This window comes from Oncorhynchus clarkii, chromosome 23, assembly GCF_045791955.1.
Source record: "Oncorhynchus clarkii lewisi isolate Uvic-CL-2024 chromosome 23, UVic_Ocla_1.0, whole genome shotgun sequence".
Classification (NCBI taxonomy): Eukaryota; Metazoa; Chordata; class Actinopteri; order Salmoniformes; family Salmonidae; genus Oncorhynchus; species Oncorhynchus clarkii.
In genome coordinates this window covers 9,187,647-9,203,587 of record NC_092169.1, presented here as the reverse complement: position 1 = coordinate 9,203,587, position 15,941 = coordinate 9,187,647, and the positions used below count along the sequence as shown (strand labels likewise).

The 15,941-nt window shown below is 41.4% G+C and overlaps 1 protein-coding gene across 11 annotated transcripts in view; it reads left to right on the top strand.

Moving 5' to 3' along the window:
* Positions 1-15,941, top strand: part of LOC139381611 (Golgi-specific brefeldin A-resistance guanine nucleotide exchange factor 1-like) — a 115,387-nt gene that overhangs the window by 972 nt on the left and 98,474 nt on the right. For 3 of the 11 annotated variants that reach the window (XM_071125272.1, XM_071125274.1, XM_071125269.1), the window contains exon 2: positions 15,515-15,603. The exons of the other annotated variants lie outside the window; for them this stretch is intronic. The gene's annotated coding sequence lies outside the window, so the exon portion shown is untranslated. The remainder of the gene's footprint in view (positions 1-15,514; positions 15,604-15,941) is intronic. 11 annotated transcript variants of the gene reach the window in all.

Sequence of the window (15,941 nt, the reverse complement as noted above, 5' to 3'; positions counted from 1 at the left end):
GACACATTGGTTTCCTTATCCTGTAATAGTCTTTGAACAAGGTATGACGGCAACTAAGTATGAACTGCCCTTGCATTGTTTCCACATGTTGACGTTTTAGCATTTGTGGCACAAATCCCATTAAATTCATGGGACCAGGGTGGAAAATTAACACTCACCAAATGCGGGTGGATTTTGGCATTGGCGGGTAAGACTGTCTATTTCACATGGCTGACTTTTTTTTTTTTTTACAAAGAGCACATATGCGCCTTAGTTGAAAAAATGTAGGTGCACACAAAGAAATGTAGCAACACAATGAAACATTTTAAGCTATTAAAACTAGAATCCTTAATTTTGTAGGTGCACTGTTGCTCCTAAATACAAATTCCATGTCGCACAGCAAAACATTTAGGTGTGTATGTGAGTAAAATGGTCGCACTGTAGAGCCCTGTTTCACCAGCCACTTTGGCAGGTGGTCAGTCACAAAGAGCATTTGGAAAGCCCAAATGTAGAAGTTGGTTGAATTATCCCGAAAGGCTACTAGAGTCGTTCCATGTCATTTCAGCAAGCCATGGCACCCACCGTCTCAGATTGTTCTGGAATCCTCTGTACTGAAATGGTTAAGATTGGTATTCCTGAAACTTTTTATTTAGTTTAATTTTAGTTTTATCTCAGAAATGAAGCTAATTGATTGCACTCAAATTGGCCATTTTAAGTTATAGGATTTCAGATAATATTCAATAAATATTGTACCCAACATCCGATTTGGAGCAAACGTCTTTCTACTAATGAGTAAGACATGGGGTAATCCCCAAAAATGGGCAAAAGCAACCCACGGTCCCCCCCACAACCCATGCCAATCCCACCCTAACGACCAGTATACAGAATCAGTTCTCTTTCAGAAAATGTGTAAGAAGTAGAGGTCGACCGATTAGGATTTTTCAACACCGATACCGATTATTGGAGGACCAAAAAAAGCAGATACCAACTAATTGGACAACTTTTTAAAATGTATTTGTAATAATGACAATTACAGCAATACTGAATGAACATTTATTTTAACTTAATACATCAATAAAATCGATTTAGCCTCAAACATTGAAACATCTTCAATTTGGTTTAAATAATGCAAAAACAAAGTGTTGGAGAAGAAAGTAAAAGTGCAATATGTGCCATGTAAGAAAGCTAAAGTTTAAGTTCCTTGCTCAGAACATGAGAACATATGAAAGCTGGTGGTTCCTTTTAACATGAGTCTTCAATATTCCCAGGTAAGAAGTTTTAGTTTGTAGTTTATTATAGGAATTATAGGACTATTTCTCTCTATACGATTTGTATTTCATTTACCTTTGACTATTGGATGTTCTTATAGGCACTTTAGTATTGCCAGTGTAACAGTATAGCTTCCATCCCACTCCTCGCCGCTACCTGGCCTCGAACCAGGAACACATCGAAAACAGCCACCCTCGAAGCAGTTTTACCCATGCAGAACAAGGGGAACAACTAGTCTCAGAGCGAGTGATGTTTGAAATGCTATTAGCGCTAACTAGCTAGTCATTTCACATCGGTTACACCAGCCTAATCTCGGGAGTTGATAGGCTTGAAGTCATAAATTTATTATTTCAGTGAAATACGGAACCGTTACGTATTTTATCTAACGGATGACATCCCTAAGTCTAAATATTGCCGTTACATTGCACAAACTTCAATGTCATGTCATAATTACGTAAAATTCTGGCAAATTAGTTTGCAATGAGCCAGGCGGCCCAAACTGTTGCATATACCCTGACTCTGCGTGCAATGAACGCAAGAGAAGTGACACAATTTCACCTGGTTAATATTGCCTGCTAACCTTTATTTTAGCTAAATATGCAGGTTTAAAAATATATACTTCTGTGTATTGATTTTAAGAAAGGCATTGATGTTTATGGTTAGGTACACTGACAAGGTAAAAATCTGTCATTCTGCCCCTGAACACGGCAGTTAACCCACCGTTCCTAGGCCGTCATTGAAAATAAGAATGTGTTAACTGACTTGCCTCGTTAAATAAAGTTGTAAAAAAAAAATCTGCAAAATAGTCGTCCAAAAATACAGATTTCCCGATTGTTATGAGAACTTGAAATCGGCCCTAATTAATCGGTCATTCCGATTTAATCAGTCGACCTCTAGTATGAAGTATTGTTAAAATGCATAAAAGACAGTGATTGGAATTGTGTTGAATTGGGGTTAGGGAAATAAAGAGACTGTAACAAGGTTTCCATGCAACCTTTTTCTGTGAGTAAAGTACATGTTGGATAAAAAAATGTCACAACAGGCCTGATGGAAACAGCAAATTTGTTGGTAGACTTTCAACGGAACAAAATACGCTAGACAAATCAAATATGTGTTTTTCTGGATTTTTTTTCTCATTTTGTCTGTCATAGTTGAAGTGTACCTATGATGAAAATTACAGGCCTCTCATCTTTTTAAGTGGGAGAACTTGCACAATTGGTGGCTGACTAAATACCTTTTTGCCCCACTGTACATTTTTATTTATCACATGCGGAAAATAAAACAACCTTACAGTGAAATGCTTACTTACAAGCTCTTAACCAACAATGCAGTTTAACGAAAATAAAATTGAAATATAACACAAAATTAAGGAGCAACAATAAAATAACAGTATAGCTGTAAACTATACAAAGCTTAAATTATTGTTAATCTGACTGCACTGTCCAATTTACAGTAGCTATTACAGTGAAAGAATACCATGCTATTTTTTGAGGAAAGTGCACAGTTATGAACTTAAAATGTATTAATAGATCAATTAGGCACATGTGGACAGTCTTGATACAACATTTTGAACAGAAATACAATGGTTCATTGGACCAGTCTAAAACTTTGCACATACACTGCTGCCACCTAGTGGCCAAAATCTAAATTGTGCCTAAACTGGAATAATAGTGTGACCTTAATCTTGCATTTCGAAAATGATGAAAAAAGAAACACAAGAAAACAAAGAAAAATCTTATATTTTACCAGATCTAATGTTATATTCTCCTACATTAATTTCACATTTCAACAAACTTTAGTGTCTTTCCTTTGAAATGGCATCAAGAATATACCATTTGCTACAGGCAGTTAGATTTGAGTGTCATTTTAGACAATAAAAAAAAAAGTGTCCGATCCTTATTAAGAAGCCCTTTGACCTAGACTTAGCACTCCGGTACCGCTTGCCATGTGGTAGCAGAGAGAGCAGTCTATGACTAGGGTGGTTGGAGTCCTTGGCAATTGTTTGGGGGCATTGGCAAGTTTTGAGGCCTTCCTCCGACACTGCCTGGTATAGAGGTCCTGGATGGCAGGAAGTTTGGCCCCAGTGATGTACTGGGCCGTATGCACTACCCTCTGTAGTGCCTTGCGGTCAGAGGCTGAGCAGTTGCCATACCAGGCGGTGATGCCCCCCGTCAGGATGCTCTGGACGGTGCAGCTGTATACTTTTTTGAGGATCTGGGGATCCATACCAAATCTTTTCAGTCTCCCGAGGGGGAATAGGCATTGTTGTGCCCTCTTCATGACTGTCTTGGTGTGTTTGGACCATGATAGTTTGTTGGTGATGTGGACACCAAGGAACTTGAAGCTCTCAACCTGCTCCATTACAGCCTCATGGATGAGAATGGGGGTGTGCTCGGTCCTCCTTTTTCTGTAGTCTACAATCATCTCCTTTGTCTTGCTCACGTTGAGGGAGAGGTTGTTACCCTGGCACCACACTTTCAGTTCTCTGACCTCCCCATAGGCTGTCTCATCGTTGTCAGTGATCAGTTGTGTCATCGGAAAACTTGATGGTGTTGGAGTCGTACTTGGCTATGCAGTCGTGGGGGAACAGGGAGTACAGGAGGTTAACTGGGCACGCACCTGAGGGGCCCCTGTGTTGAAGATCAGAATGGCAGATGTTGTTACCTACCCTTACCAACTGTGAAAGGTGTGAAAGGGCAGTGTGAAGTGCAATAGAGATTAGATCATCTGTGGCTCTGTTGGGGTGGTATGCAAATTGGAATGGGTCTAGGGTTTCTGTGATAAGGGTGTTGTGAGCCATGACCAGACTTTCAAAGCACTAAATGGCTACGGATGTGATTGCTATGAGTCTGTAGTCATTGAAGCAGGTTACCTTGGTGTTCTTGGGCACAGGGTATATGGTGGTCTGCTTGAAACATGTTGGTATTACAGACTTGGTCAGGGACAGGTTGAAAATGTCAGTGAAGACACTTGCCAGTTGGTCAGAGCATGCTCGGAGTACACGTCCTGGTAATCCGTCTGGCCTTGTGAATGTTAGCCTGTTTAAAGTTTTTACTCACATTGGCTATGGAGATCAAATCAAATCAAATTTATTTATATAGCTCTTCGTACATCAGCTGATATCTCAAATTGCTGTACAGAAACCCAGCCTAAAACCCCAAACAGCAAGTAATGCAGGTGTAGAAGCACGGTGGCTAGGAAAAACTCCCTAGAAAGGCCAAAACCTAGGAAGAAACCTAGAGAGGAACCAGGCTATGTGGGGTGGCCAGTCCTCTTCTGGCTGTGCCGGGTGGAGATTATAACAGAACATGGTCAAGATGTTCAAATGTTCATAAATTACCAGCATGGTCGAATAATAATAAGGCAGAACAGTTGAAACTGGAGCAGCAGCACAGTCAGGTGGACTGGGGACAGCAAGGAGTCATCATGTCAGGTATTCCTGGGGCATGGTCCTAGGTCTCAGGTCCTCCGAGAGAGAGAAAGAAAGAGAGAATTAGAGAGAGCATATGTGGGATGGCCAGTCCTCATTCTGGCTGTGCCGGGTGGAGATTATAACAGAACATGGCCAAGATGTTCAAATGTTCATAAATGACCAGCATGGTCGAATAATAATAAGGCAGAACAGTTGAAACTGGAGCAGCAGCACGGCCAGGTGGACTGGGGACAGCAAGGAGTCATCATGTCAGGTAGTCCTGGGGCATGGTCCTAGGGCTCAGGTCCTCCGAGAGAGAGAAAGAGAGAAGGAGAGAATTAGAGAACGCACACTTAGATTCACCCAGGACACCGAATAGGACAGGAGAAGTACTCCAGATATAACAAACTGACCCTAGCCCCCCGACACATAAACTACTGCAGCATAAATACTGGAGGCTGAGACAGGAGGGGTCAGGAGACACTGTGGCCCCATCCGAGGACACCCCCGGACAGGGCCAAACAGGAAGGATATAACCCCACCCACTTTGGAGAGCGTGATTACACAGTTTTCTGGAACAGCTGATGCTCTCATGCATGCTTCAGTGTTGCTGGCATTGAAGCGAGTATAGAAGTTATTTAGCTTGTATGGTAGACTTGCATCACTGGGCAGCTCGCGGCAGTGCTTCCCTTTGTAGTCCTTAATAGTTTGCAAGCCCTGCCACATCTGAAGAGCGTCAGAGCCGGTGTAGTAGGATTCAATCTTAGTCCTGTATTGACGCTTTGCCTGTTTGATGGTTCGTCGGAGGGCATAGCGGGATTTCTTAAAAGCTTCCGGGTTAGCGTCCCTCTCCTTGAAAGCGGCAGCTCTACCTGTTGTAACTTTAATGTGTTACAGAGTTAATGTTTAAGTTTATTCTTTGAGCTGTATCTAAATATATTTATTTAGATTTATTTGCATATGTAATTGTATTGGGTTGTGTTGAATTACGCTTTTTGACTGCAAGTCCCAGAATGCCTTGCGAGAGGAACGAGAGAGAACGCGCCAATTATGTGCAGGTGCAGTGATTGTGGCTGACTTTCCGACAGCATCTTACCTGCATGGCTCTGTACCAAAACAAAGTTGTTAAATGTAACGTGAACAAGTATTATTACTAAAAAAGAAGCTTTCGTATCAAACCCGACATCCCGAGTCATTACTTTGAAGTTAGTTAATCTAAAACTACCCTTTAGCTCAGTGTGGATGTTGCCTGTAATCCATGGCTTCTGTTTGGGGTATGTACGTATGGGGACGACGTCATCAGTGCACTTATTGATGAAGGCAGGGACTGATGTAGTGTACTCCTCAATGCCATCGGAAGTATCCTGGAACATATTCCAGTCTGTGCTAGCAAAACAGTCCTGTAGCTTAGCATCTGCGTCCTCTGACCACTTCCTTATTGAGCGAGTCACTGGTACTTCCTGGTTTAGTTTTTGCTTGTGAGCCGAAATCAGGAGGATAGAATTATGGTCAGATTTGCCATTAGGGCGAGGGAGAGCTTTGTACGTGTCTCTGTGTGTGGAGTAAAGGTGGTCTAGACTTTTTCCCCCTCTGGTTGAACATTTAACATGCTGGTTGATATTAGGTACAACTGATTTAAATTTCCCTGCATTAAAGTCCCCAGACACTAGGAGCGCCGCTTCTAGATTATTGTTTTCCTGTTTGCTTATGGCCAAATACAGTCGTGGCCAAAAGTTTTGAGAATGACAAATATTAATTTGCACAAAGTTTACTGCTTCAGGATCTTTAGATATTATTGTCAGATGTTACTATGGAATACTGAAGTATAATTACAAGAATTTCATAAGTGTCAAAGGCTTTTTTTTGACAATTACATGAAGTTGATGAAAATAGTCAATACCCTTCTTTTTCAAGACCTCTGCAATCTGCCCTGGCATGCTGTCAATTAACTTCTGGGCCACATCCTGACTGATGGCAGCCCATTCTTGCATAATCAATGCTTGGAGTTTGTCAGAATTCTCTTGAGGATTGACCACAAGTTCTCAATGGGATTAAGGTCTGGGGAGTTTCCTTGCCATGGACCCAAAATAATGTTTTGTTCCCCAAGCCACTTAGTTATCACTTTTGTCTTATTGCAAGGTGCTCCATAATGCTGGAAAATGCATTGTTCGTCACCAAACTGTTCCTGGATGGTTGGGAGAAGTTGTCTCGGAGAATGTGTTGGTACCATTCTTTATTCATGGCTGTGTTCTTAGGAAAAATTGTGAGTGAGCCCACTCCCTTGGCTGAGAAGCAACCCCACACATGAATGGTCTCAGGATGCTTTACTGTTGGCATGACACAGGACTGATGGTAGCGCCCACCTTGTCTTCTCTGGACAAGCTTTTTTCCAGATGCAGCAAACAATCGCAAAGGGGATTCATCAGAGAAAATGACTTTACCCCAGTCCTCAGCAGTCCTCCAAAGGTCTACGCCTCACTGCGTGCAGATGCACTCACACCTGTCTGCTGAACTCACACCTGTATGCTGCTATTCCTGAGCAAGCTCTGTACTGTGGTGCCCCGATCCCGCAGCTGAATCAACTTTAGGAGACGGTCCTGGCGCTTGCTGGACTTTCTTGGGTGCCCTGAAGCCTTTTTCACAACAATTTAACCGCTCTCCTTAAAGTTCTTGATGATCCAATAAATGGTTGATTTAGCTGCAATCTTACTGGCAGCAATATCCTTGCCTGTGAAGCCCTTTTTGTGCAAAGCAATGATGACGGCTCATAACCATGATTGACAGAGGAAGAACAATGATTCCAAGCACCACCCTCCATTTAAAGCTTCCAGTCTGTTATTCGAACTCAATCAGCATGACAGAGTGATCTCCAGCCTTGTCCTCGTCAACACTCGCACATGTGTAACGAGAGAATCACTGACATGATGTCAGCTGGTCCTTTTGTTGCAGGGCTGAAATGCAGTGGAAATGTTTGATTGGGATTCAGTTCATTTGCATGGCAAAGAGGGACTTTGCAATTAATTGCAATTCATCTGATCACTCTTCATAACATTCTGCAGTATATGCAAATTGCCATTATACAAACTGAGGCAGCAGACTTTATGAAAATGAATATTTGTGTCATTGTCAAAACTTTTGGCCACGGCTGTACAGCTCATTGATTGTGGTCTTAGTGCCAGCATCGGTTTGTGATGGTATGTAGACCGCTACAAAGAATATAGATGAAAACTCTTGGTAAATAGTGTGGTCCACAGCTTATCATGAGAGACTCTACCTCAGGCGAGCAAAACCTTTAGACTTGCTTAATATTAGATGTCATCCCTCGTCTTACTGGAGGCAGCTGTTCTATCTTGCAGATGGGCCGAGTACCCCGCCAGTGGTATGTTATCCATGTCGTTCAGCCACGACTCGATGAAACGTAAGGTATTACAGTTTTTAATGTCTCGTTTATAGGATATCCTGGATCGGCGCTCATCCATCTTGTTATCCAATGATTGCACGTTGGCTAATAGGACTTATGGTAGAGGGGGTTTACTCACTCGTCTATGAATTTTCAAAGGCAGCCTGACCTCCAGAACCCTTTTCTCCGTCTTTGCAAATGATGGGGATTTGGCCCCGTTCCCGAGAAAGCCGTTATATCCTTCGTCGGGATTCGTTAAAGAAAAAAATCTTTGTCCATTTCGGGTTGAATAATTGCTGTTCAGATGTCCAGAAGTGATTTTCGGTCATAAGTAGGGTTGACCATTTTGGGGAATATTCAGAGGTGGAAACTCTCCGTGGGAATTAACGGGAATAAAAACAAATGATCATTAATACAATTTAAATTTAGATGTTTTTTGCATTGGATATATTTACCATATCATATGGAGACAGAAACTTAAACATTTTACCTTATCATAAGTATACATAATTGCAAATGATGAAATCCTTCCAAAATAAATTTAAACAATTTCGTTACGAATTTAACTTTAATTAAATGAGTTGACTCTTCACATGGGATGATTTCGCTGAACAACAAATGTTCCATCACATCTCCCAAAAATGTTTTCAACATAAAATGATAGTCCAGAAACTAAATTGTTTGTTGTCTTCCTCTCAGGCTTCCATGTCTTCTCCCTGGACCTCCTCAATGTCCACTTCTTGAATATCTTGAACATCAGACTCTGATTCCTCATCTACACTGTCACTTTCCAACCTTGTTGAGGATGGCTCGTTGTCATGCTCAGAAATCCTAATTTGCCCTATTGGCCACCTATTTTTCAACCCTTGTATTGGTCTGCCTGTTGTGCACTTTGGTGTGTGTGTTCCCAAACAAGGACCAGTTGCACTCTGAGGCGTCTGATGTTGGTGGGATTTGGAGGATGATGTAAGCAACAGGGGGAAGAGCCTCAGATCCACCAAATTCCTTCCACCAGGTGGCTGATGAGATATGTTGGCGTGACTGCCATATTGCATCTCCATCCCAAAGCCTTTGCTTGGAAATGTACTTCGCCAGACTGCCAAGAACCATGCCCTTATCCAGGCCAAGGTGGCGAGACACGGTAGTGATGACACCATAGGCCTTGTTGATATCTGCACCAGACAGGATGCTCTTGCCAGCATACTTGCGGTCCAACATGTACGCTGCCGTGTATATAACAGTGATGTGGGCCGGGCAGTACGTACTTCTTCTTTTACGTCTGCAAGCAGAGTCTGAACATCAGACAGGATGGCATTGTCTCCCTAAATCCGTGCAATGGCTACTGCTATAGGTTTCAGGCTGCTTACCACTCTCTCCCAAAATACATGATCCAGGAGGATCCTCTTGATGGGGTTGTCCATATCGGCATAGTGTTTTGCAATTGTAGTAGTATTGGGTTTCTTAGGGTTTAATGGTAAATGGGTTGTTCTACCTCATTAAGCACAAGATTATTTTGACACCATCTCTGATTATTCTGAAACTGATTGTTAGAAACAGATACAATTTGCATTCCTGCAACATTATTTAGTGCCAGGCCCACCCAAAAGGGCTTTATTCCAGACTTTTGTAATGATCATGCTGTTTAATCAGCTTCTTGATATGCCACACCTGGCATGATTTAGACATGAGGAATCCAAAGATATGGTCAAAGCCACCCATGTTTTTTTTTCACTCCAATACCTTGACTTTGTTGTCCTTAAGCCAACTTTGGAAGTATGCTTGGGGTAATTGTCCTTTTGGAAGACCCATTTGCGACCTAGCTTTAACTTCCTGACTGATGTCTTGAGATGTTGCTTCAATATATCCACATAATTTTATTTCCTCATGCAGCCATCTATTTTGTGAAGTGCACCAGTCCCTCCTGCAGCAGAGCACCACCACAACATGATGCTTCCACCCCCATGCTTCACGGTTGGGATGGTGTTCTTCGGCTTGCAAGCTTACCCCCTTTTCCTCCATGGTCATTATGGCCAAATAGTTATTTTTTTGTTTCATCAGACCAGAGGACATTTCTCCAAAAAGTACGATCTTTGTCCCCATGTGCAGTTGCAAACCGTAGTCTGGCTTTTTTATTGCGATTTTGGAGCAGTGGCTTCTTCCTTGTTGTGCGGCCTTTCAGGTTATGTTGATATAGGACTCGTTTTACTCTGGATATAGATACCTTTGTATCTGCTACCTCCAGCATCTTCACAAGGTCCTTTGTTGCTGTTCTTGGATTGATTTGCACTTTTCACACCAGTACGTTCATCTCTAGGAGACAGAACGCGTCTCTTTCCTGAGCTGTATGACTGCTGCGTGGTCCCATGGTGTTTATACATGCATACTATTGTTTGTACAGATGAACGTGTTACCTTCAGGCGTTTGGATTTGCTCCCAAGGATGAACCAGACTTACAGGTCTACAATGTATTTTCTGAGGTCTTGGCTGATTTTCTTTTGATTTGTCCATGATGTCAAGCAATGAGGCACTGAGTTTGAAGGTAGGCCTTGAAATACATCCACAGGTATGTCTCCAATTGACCCAAATGATGTCAATTAGCCTATCAGAAGCTTCTAAAGCCATGACATAATTTTCTGGAGTTTTCTGAAAAATGACTTGTCATGCACAAAGAAGATGCCCTAACTGACTTGCTAAAACTATAGTTTGTTAACAAGCATTTTGTGGAGTGGTTGAAAAACGAGTTTTAATGACTCCAACCTAAGTGTATGTAGACTTCCGACTTCAACTGTATGTTAGCATTTTAAAGCTTCATGTCAAAATCATCCTAAAGTATCTAAAAATGGATTGTGTACCTCAATGGTTACTTAGATGATTTTAGACATATTTCAACTAAATGTTGCAGGAATGCTAATCTGGTGTTTCTAACAACAGAAACGATTTCAGAACAACCGGAGATGGTGGGTGTGATGGCTTGCTGAAATGACATGGAAGAGCAGCCACGTATTGTCAGGGGTCGCGTTAACGCAGGGTTTTGGGTTTTTCACTCAGAAAATGAAAGAGAGAATGCAGAAAAAATATCTTGCTGCGTTTTGTAACATAAAGTGCTTCTTATTGTAAATTCTGCTTGGCTTCAGTCAGGATTCTAGGGCTGTCTGACAAAAATTGCTCTGAGACTCGAAATTGAGCTCGGGTGCATCCTGTTTCCATTGATCATCCTTGAGATGTTTCTACAACTTAATTGCACCTGTGGGTAAATTCATTTGATTGGACATGATTTGGTAGGGCACACACCTGTATTTAAGGTCCCACATTTGACAGTATATTTAGGATGTTTTAAACATTAATCAGCAATAAGGTTCCAACCGGAGAATTTCATTGTCTGAAGAAACTAATTGGAACGCAAGAACACTCTCTCGTGACCGCGCGCAATGAGACCGAGGCTTTCTGCCAGACCACCCACTCAAAGAGCTAATTTGAGCCCCTCCTTTATAGTAGAATCATACAACCAGAATCTAAAGACAGTGACATCTTGTGGAAGCCCTAGGAAGTGCATGCTCATCCATATCTAAGATGGACATCAAATGGCACTGTTTTCAAAATTGAGTTCTCACTTCCTGTTTGGATTTCTTCTCAGGTTTTTGTCTGCCATATGAGTTCTGTTATACTCACAGACATAATTCAAACAGTTTTAGAAACTTCTGAGTGTTTTCTATCCACCATTAATAATAATATGCATATATTCCCATCTGGGAAAGAGTAGGAGGCAGTTTACTCTGGGCACGCTTTTCATCCAAAAGTGAAAATACTGCCCCCTAGCCCCAACAGGTTTTAAGAACAAATTCTTATTTCATTGACGGCCTACCAGGGAACAGTGGGTTAACTGCCTTGTTCAGGGGCAGAACGACAGATTTTTACCTTGTCAGCTCGGGGATTCGATCCAGCAACCTTTCAGTTACTGGCCCAACTGTTACTGGCCTATCCACTAGGCTACCTTCCGCCCCATTCTTAAATGGATGAAGTTTGAGCTGGCCGCCCGGCCAAACTGAGCAATCGGGGGAGAAGGGCCTTGGTCAGGGAGGTGACCAAGAACCCGATGGTCACTCTGACAGAGCTCCAGAGTTCCTCTGTGGAGATGGGAGAACCTTCCGGAATACAACCCTCTCTGCAGCTTTTTTTCAGGCCTTCATGGTAGAGTTGCCAGATGGAAGCCACTCCTCAGTGAAAGGCACATGACAATCCGCTTTGAGTTTGCCAAAAGGCACCTAAATGACTTTGACCATGAGAAACAAGATTCTCTGGTCTGATGAAACCAAGATTGAACTCTTTGGCCTGAATGCCAAGTGTCACATCTGGAGGAAACCTGGCACCGTCCCTGCGGTGAAGCATAGTGGTGGCAGCATGATGCTGCTGGCATTTTTGTCAGCGGCAGGGACTGGGAGACTAGTCAGGATCGAGGGAAAGATGAACAGAGCAAAGTACAGAGATCCTTGATCCTGCTCCAGAGCGCTCAGCTCCTCAGACTTGGGCGACGGTTCACCTCCTCACAGGACAACGACCCTAAGCACACAGCCAAGACAACACAGGAGTGGCTTCAGGACACGTCTCAATGTCCTTGAGTAGCCCAGCCAGAGCCCGGACTTGAACCCAATCGAACATCTCTGGAGAGACTTGAAAATAGCTGTGCAGCGATGCTCTCCATCCAACCTGACAGAGCTTAAGAGGATCTGCAGAGAATCATGGGAGAAACTCGCCAAATACAGGTGTGCCAAGCTTGTAGCGGCATACCCAAGAAGACTCGGCTGTAATCGCTGCCATGAATAGTTCAAAGTACTGAGTAATGGGTCTGAATAGTTTTGTTAATGTGATATTTCAGTTTTCTATTTGTTACATTTGCTAAACATTCTAAAAACCTCTTTGCTTTGTCATTATGGGGTATTTTTTTTAAACATTTAATTTTAGAATAAGGCTGTAACATAAATGTCAATGGGTCTGAATACTTTCCAAATGCACTGTTATAGACACCCTATGTCTTAATAAAATCAACTATATATGCATTGAGCTTGTCTGATGCGTTAAGCTCTCTGTTTGATGAAATAAGACACAAATTACTCTAGGGAGCCAGAGATAACCAGATTACCAGAAGAAAATAAAAAAATTAAACTTTCCTGACAATCCTCCTACCACTCGCTCAGATTCTTCCATTACTCTTCTGAAGTGGCCCGTAATAGGCTACACGAGGAGTCTGCAAACTTTCTCATGTGGAATGCCAATTTATCGATCTGCATGCCAGTTATGGTTTTCAAATGCACATTTTTGTGGAACAGTTTCACTTATTTTATATCGTCTTTGTATCGCAAAATCATTGTCATATGGTTAATCAAAATTCTATCTAAATGAAAATGATAGAAACGTAAAATAATATTGCCAACAAATGATAACATTGCAGCCTACAGGTAGAAAATAACCTGATTTAAAAAAACAACAACATAAATGTCCTTAAAATCACATTGTTGTGGACAGGCCATGTAGCCAAACTTTAAACATTGTATCAACTATTATCTTGGGTCCAGCCTGAAGCTCCTTGCTACATTGTACAATATATTATGGGCCCTCAGTTTCCCTTGCCAGTGAGCTCGGGACAGACACCGTTTTAGTCTATTTGCGCAAGGGATAAGAAGTAATCAGGTAGGCCTATTTTATTCCACTGGATCAGAGCATTACATTTTTCCTTTTCACGCTAAGTGGTTATCGAAAAAGAAACAGTTGGAAAGATTGACAATAATTCCTCAACGTATTTGAACATTCTCAATGGATGTAAAAATCGACTTCGTGCTTCAGTTGCACTTCTCAACTCAGATGAAATATCTTTGCCTTCCTCATTAGATCATGAAGACAGCCTCTGACTGATGTGTGGGCTACTTTTCTCTTTTACTTTCCTCAGGTGTAGTTTTACCAAAGTTTTTTTCAAAAAATACCTTTCTCATTGTAAGCTAATTTACTTACGCCAAATAGCTTTGCTCTTCTGTTATCTGATGAAAATGATTTTCTGACAAATGTGTTGCACTGATGCAGGACTCTCCAACCCTCTTCCTGGAGAGCTACTGTCCTGTAAATTTTCACTTCAACCCAAATCTATCACACCTGATTCTAATAATTAGCTGTTGATAAGCTGATTCAGGTTAGTTACAACTGGAGTTGGAGCAAAAACCTACAATACAGGATGGTATCTCTCCAGGAACAGGGCTGGAGAACCCTGCACTAATGTCTTTTGCGTGAAGAAAAATGATGGTTGCACACCCCATATCACTCTATTGAAGCAAAAACCACTGACTTTCAATATAAAACGCAGGTGAAATGGTTTAAAACTAGGCTTGGGCAGTATACTGTATATACTGTATACCAGGGTATTTGGAAATTGCCACTAGATGGGTTTTCCATACCGTTGAAACGATTTATTTGACGTTTTTCAACACATTTGAATATTTGTAGCTACCTTTTTAAGTAAATACCTGCAGTCAACTTGTGCAATACGTTAGGAGATGAAGCAGATTGTGTTCTTCAATTCACATTATCACATTATGAAGCTTACCATAGTTCCCCAGAACAGTTGAGCTAATCACGTGCTTGTTTGTAAAAAGCACAACGGGAGAAAGCAGGAGCAGGTGAGTCCTGCTGTATATTGATGGTGGTCACATTTTTATATTGAAAGGCAAGTGTTTTTTTTGCTTCAATGGAGTGAACAGGGAAGTGTAACTATAGTTTTCCATAACAGAAAATACATTAGTACAACACATTGATTTAAGTCAACTACCACTAGTCCATTAGGAACATTCAATGTGGTATTGGTAATCAACAACAGTTTATATTCGGCCTTGTGTTTTAGGTGAATTTGTCTCCCAGTGTCTGTTGGAAAGCAGACTAAACCAGGTTTTCCTCAAGGTTTTTGCCTGTGCTTAGCTTTATTCAGTTTATTTTTATCCTTTAAATGCCGATGACAAGCATACCAATAACATGACACAGCCACCACCAAACTTGAAAATATAAAGTGGTACTCAGTGATAATGGATTTGCCCCAAACATAAAGTGAATTTCTATGCCACAAATGTTGCTGTTTTAATTTAGTGCCTTATTTGAAGCAGGATGCATGTTAAGGAAACTTTGTATTATGTACAGGCTTACTTCTTTTCACTCTGTCGTTTAGGTTAGTATTGTGGAGTAACTACAATGTTGATCAATCCTCTGTTTTCTCACAGCAATTTAACTCTAACTGTTTTAAAGTCACCAATTTCCTCATGGTGAAATCCCTGAGCGGTTTCCTTCCTCTCCGTCAACTGAGTTGGAAGGGCGCTTGTATCTTTCTAGTGACTAGGTGTATTGATACACCATCCAAAGTGTAATTAGTAACTTCACTACGCTCAGGGATATTCAATGTCTGCTTTTTTATTTTTACCCAGGTGCCCTTTGTGAGGCATTGGAAAACCTTGCTGGTCTTTGTGGTTGAGTCTGTGTTTGAAATTCACTGCTCGACTGAGGGACCTTTAAGGTAGTTGTATGTGTGGGTTACAAATTTGAGTAAGTCATTCAATAATCATGTTAAATGCCATTATTACACACACTGAGTCCATGCAACTTATTAGGCTTGCGATAACAATTACATAATACATTTCAGCATTTCATTTTTAAACATCTCTAAAAACATAATTCCACTTCGACATTATGGGCTATTTTGTGTAGGTCAGTGACACAAAATATTAATTTACATTTTAAAGTCAGGCAGTAGCACATCACAATGTGGAAATGGCCTAAGCCACAGGTGATGGCCTAAGCCACATATCAATAGCAACTGTACGCTGTATGGTATATTTTACATTTAAATTGACT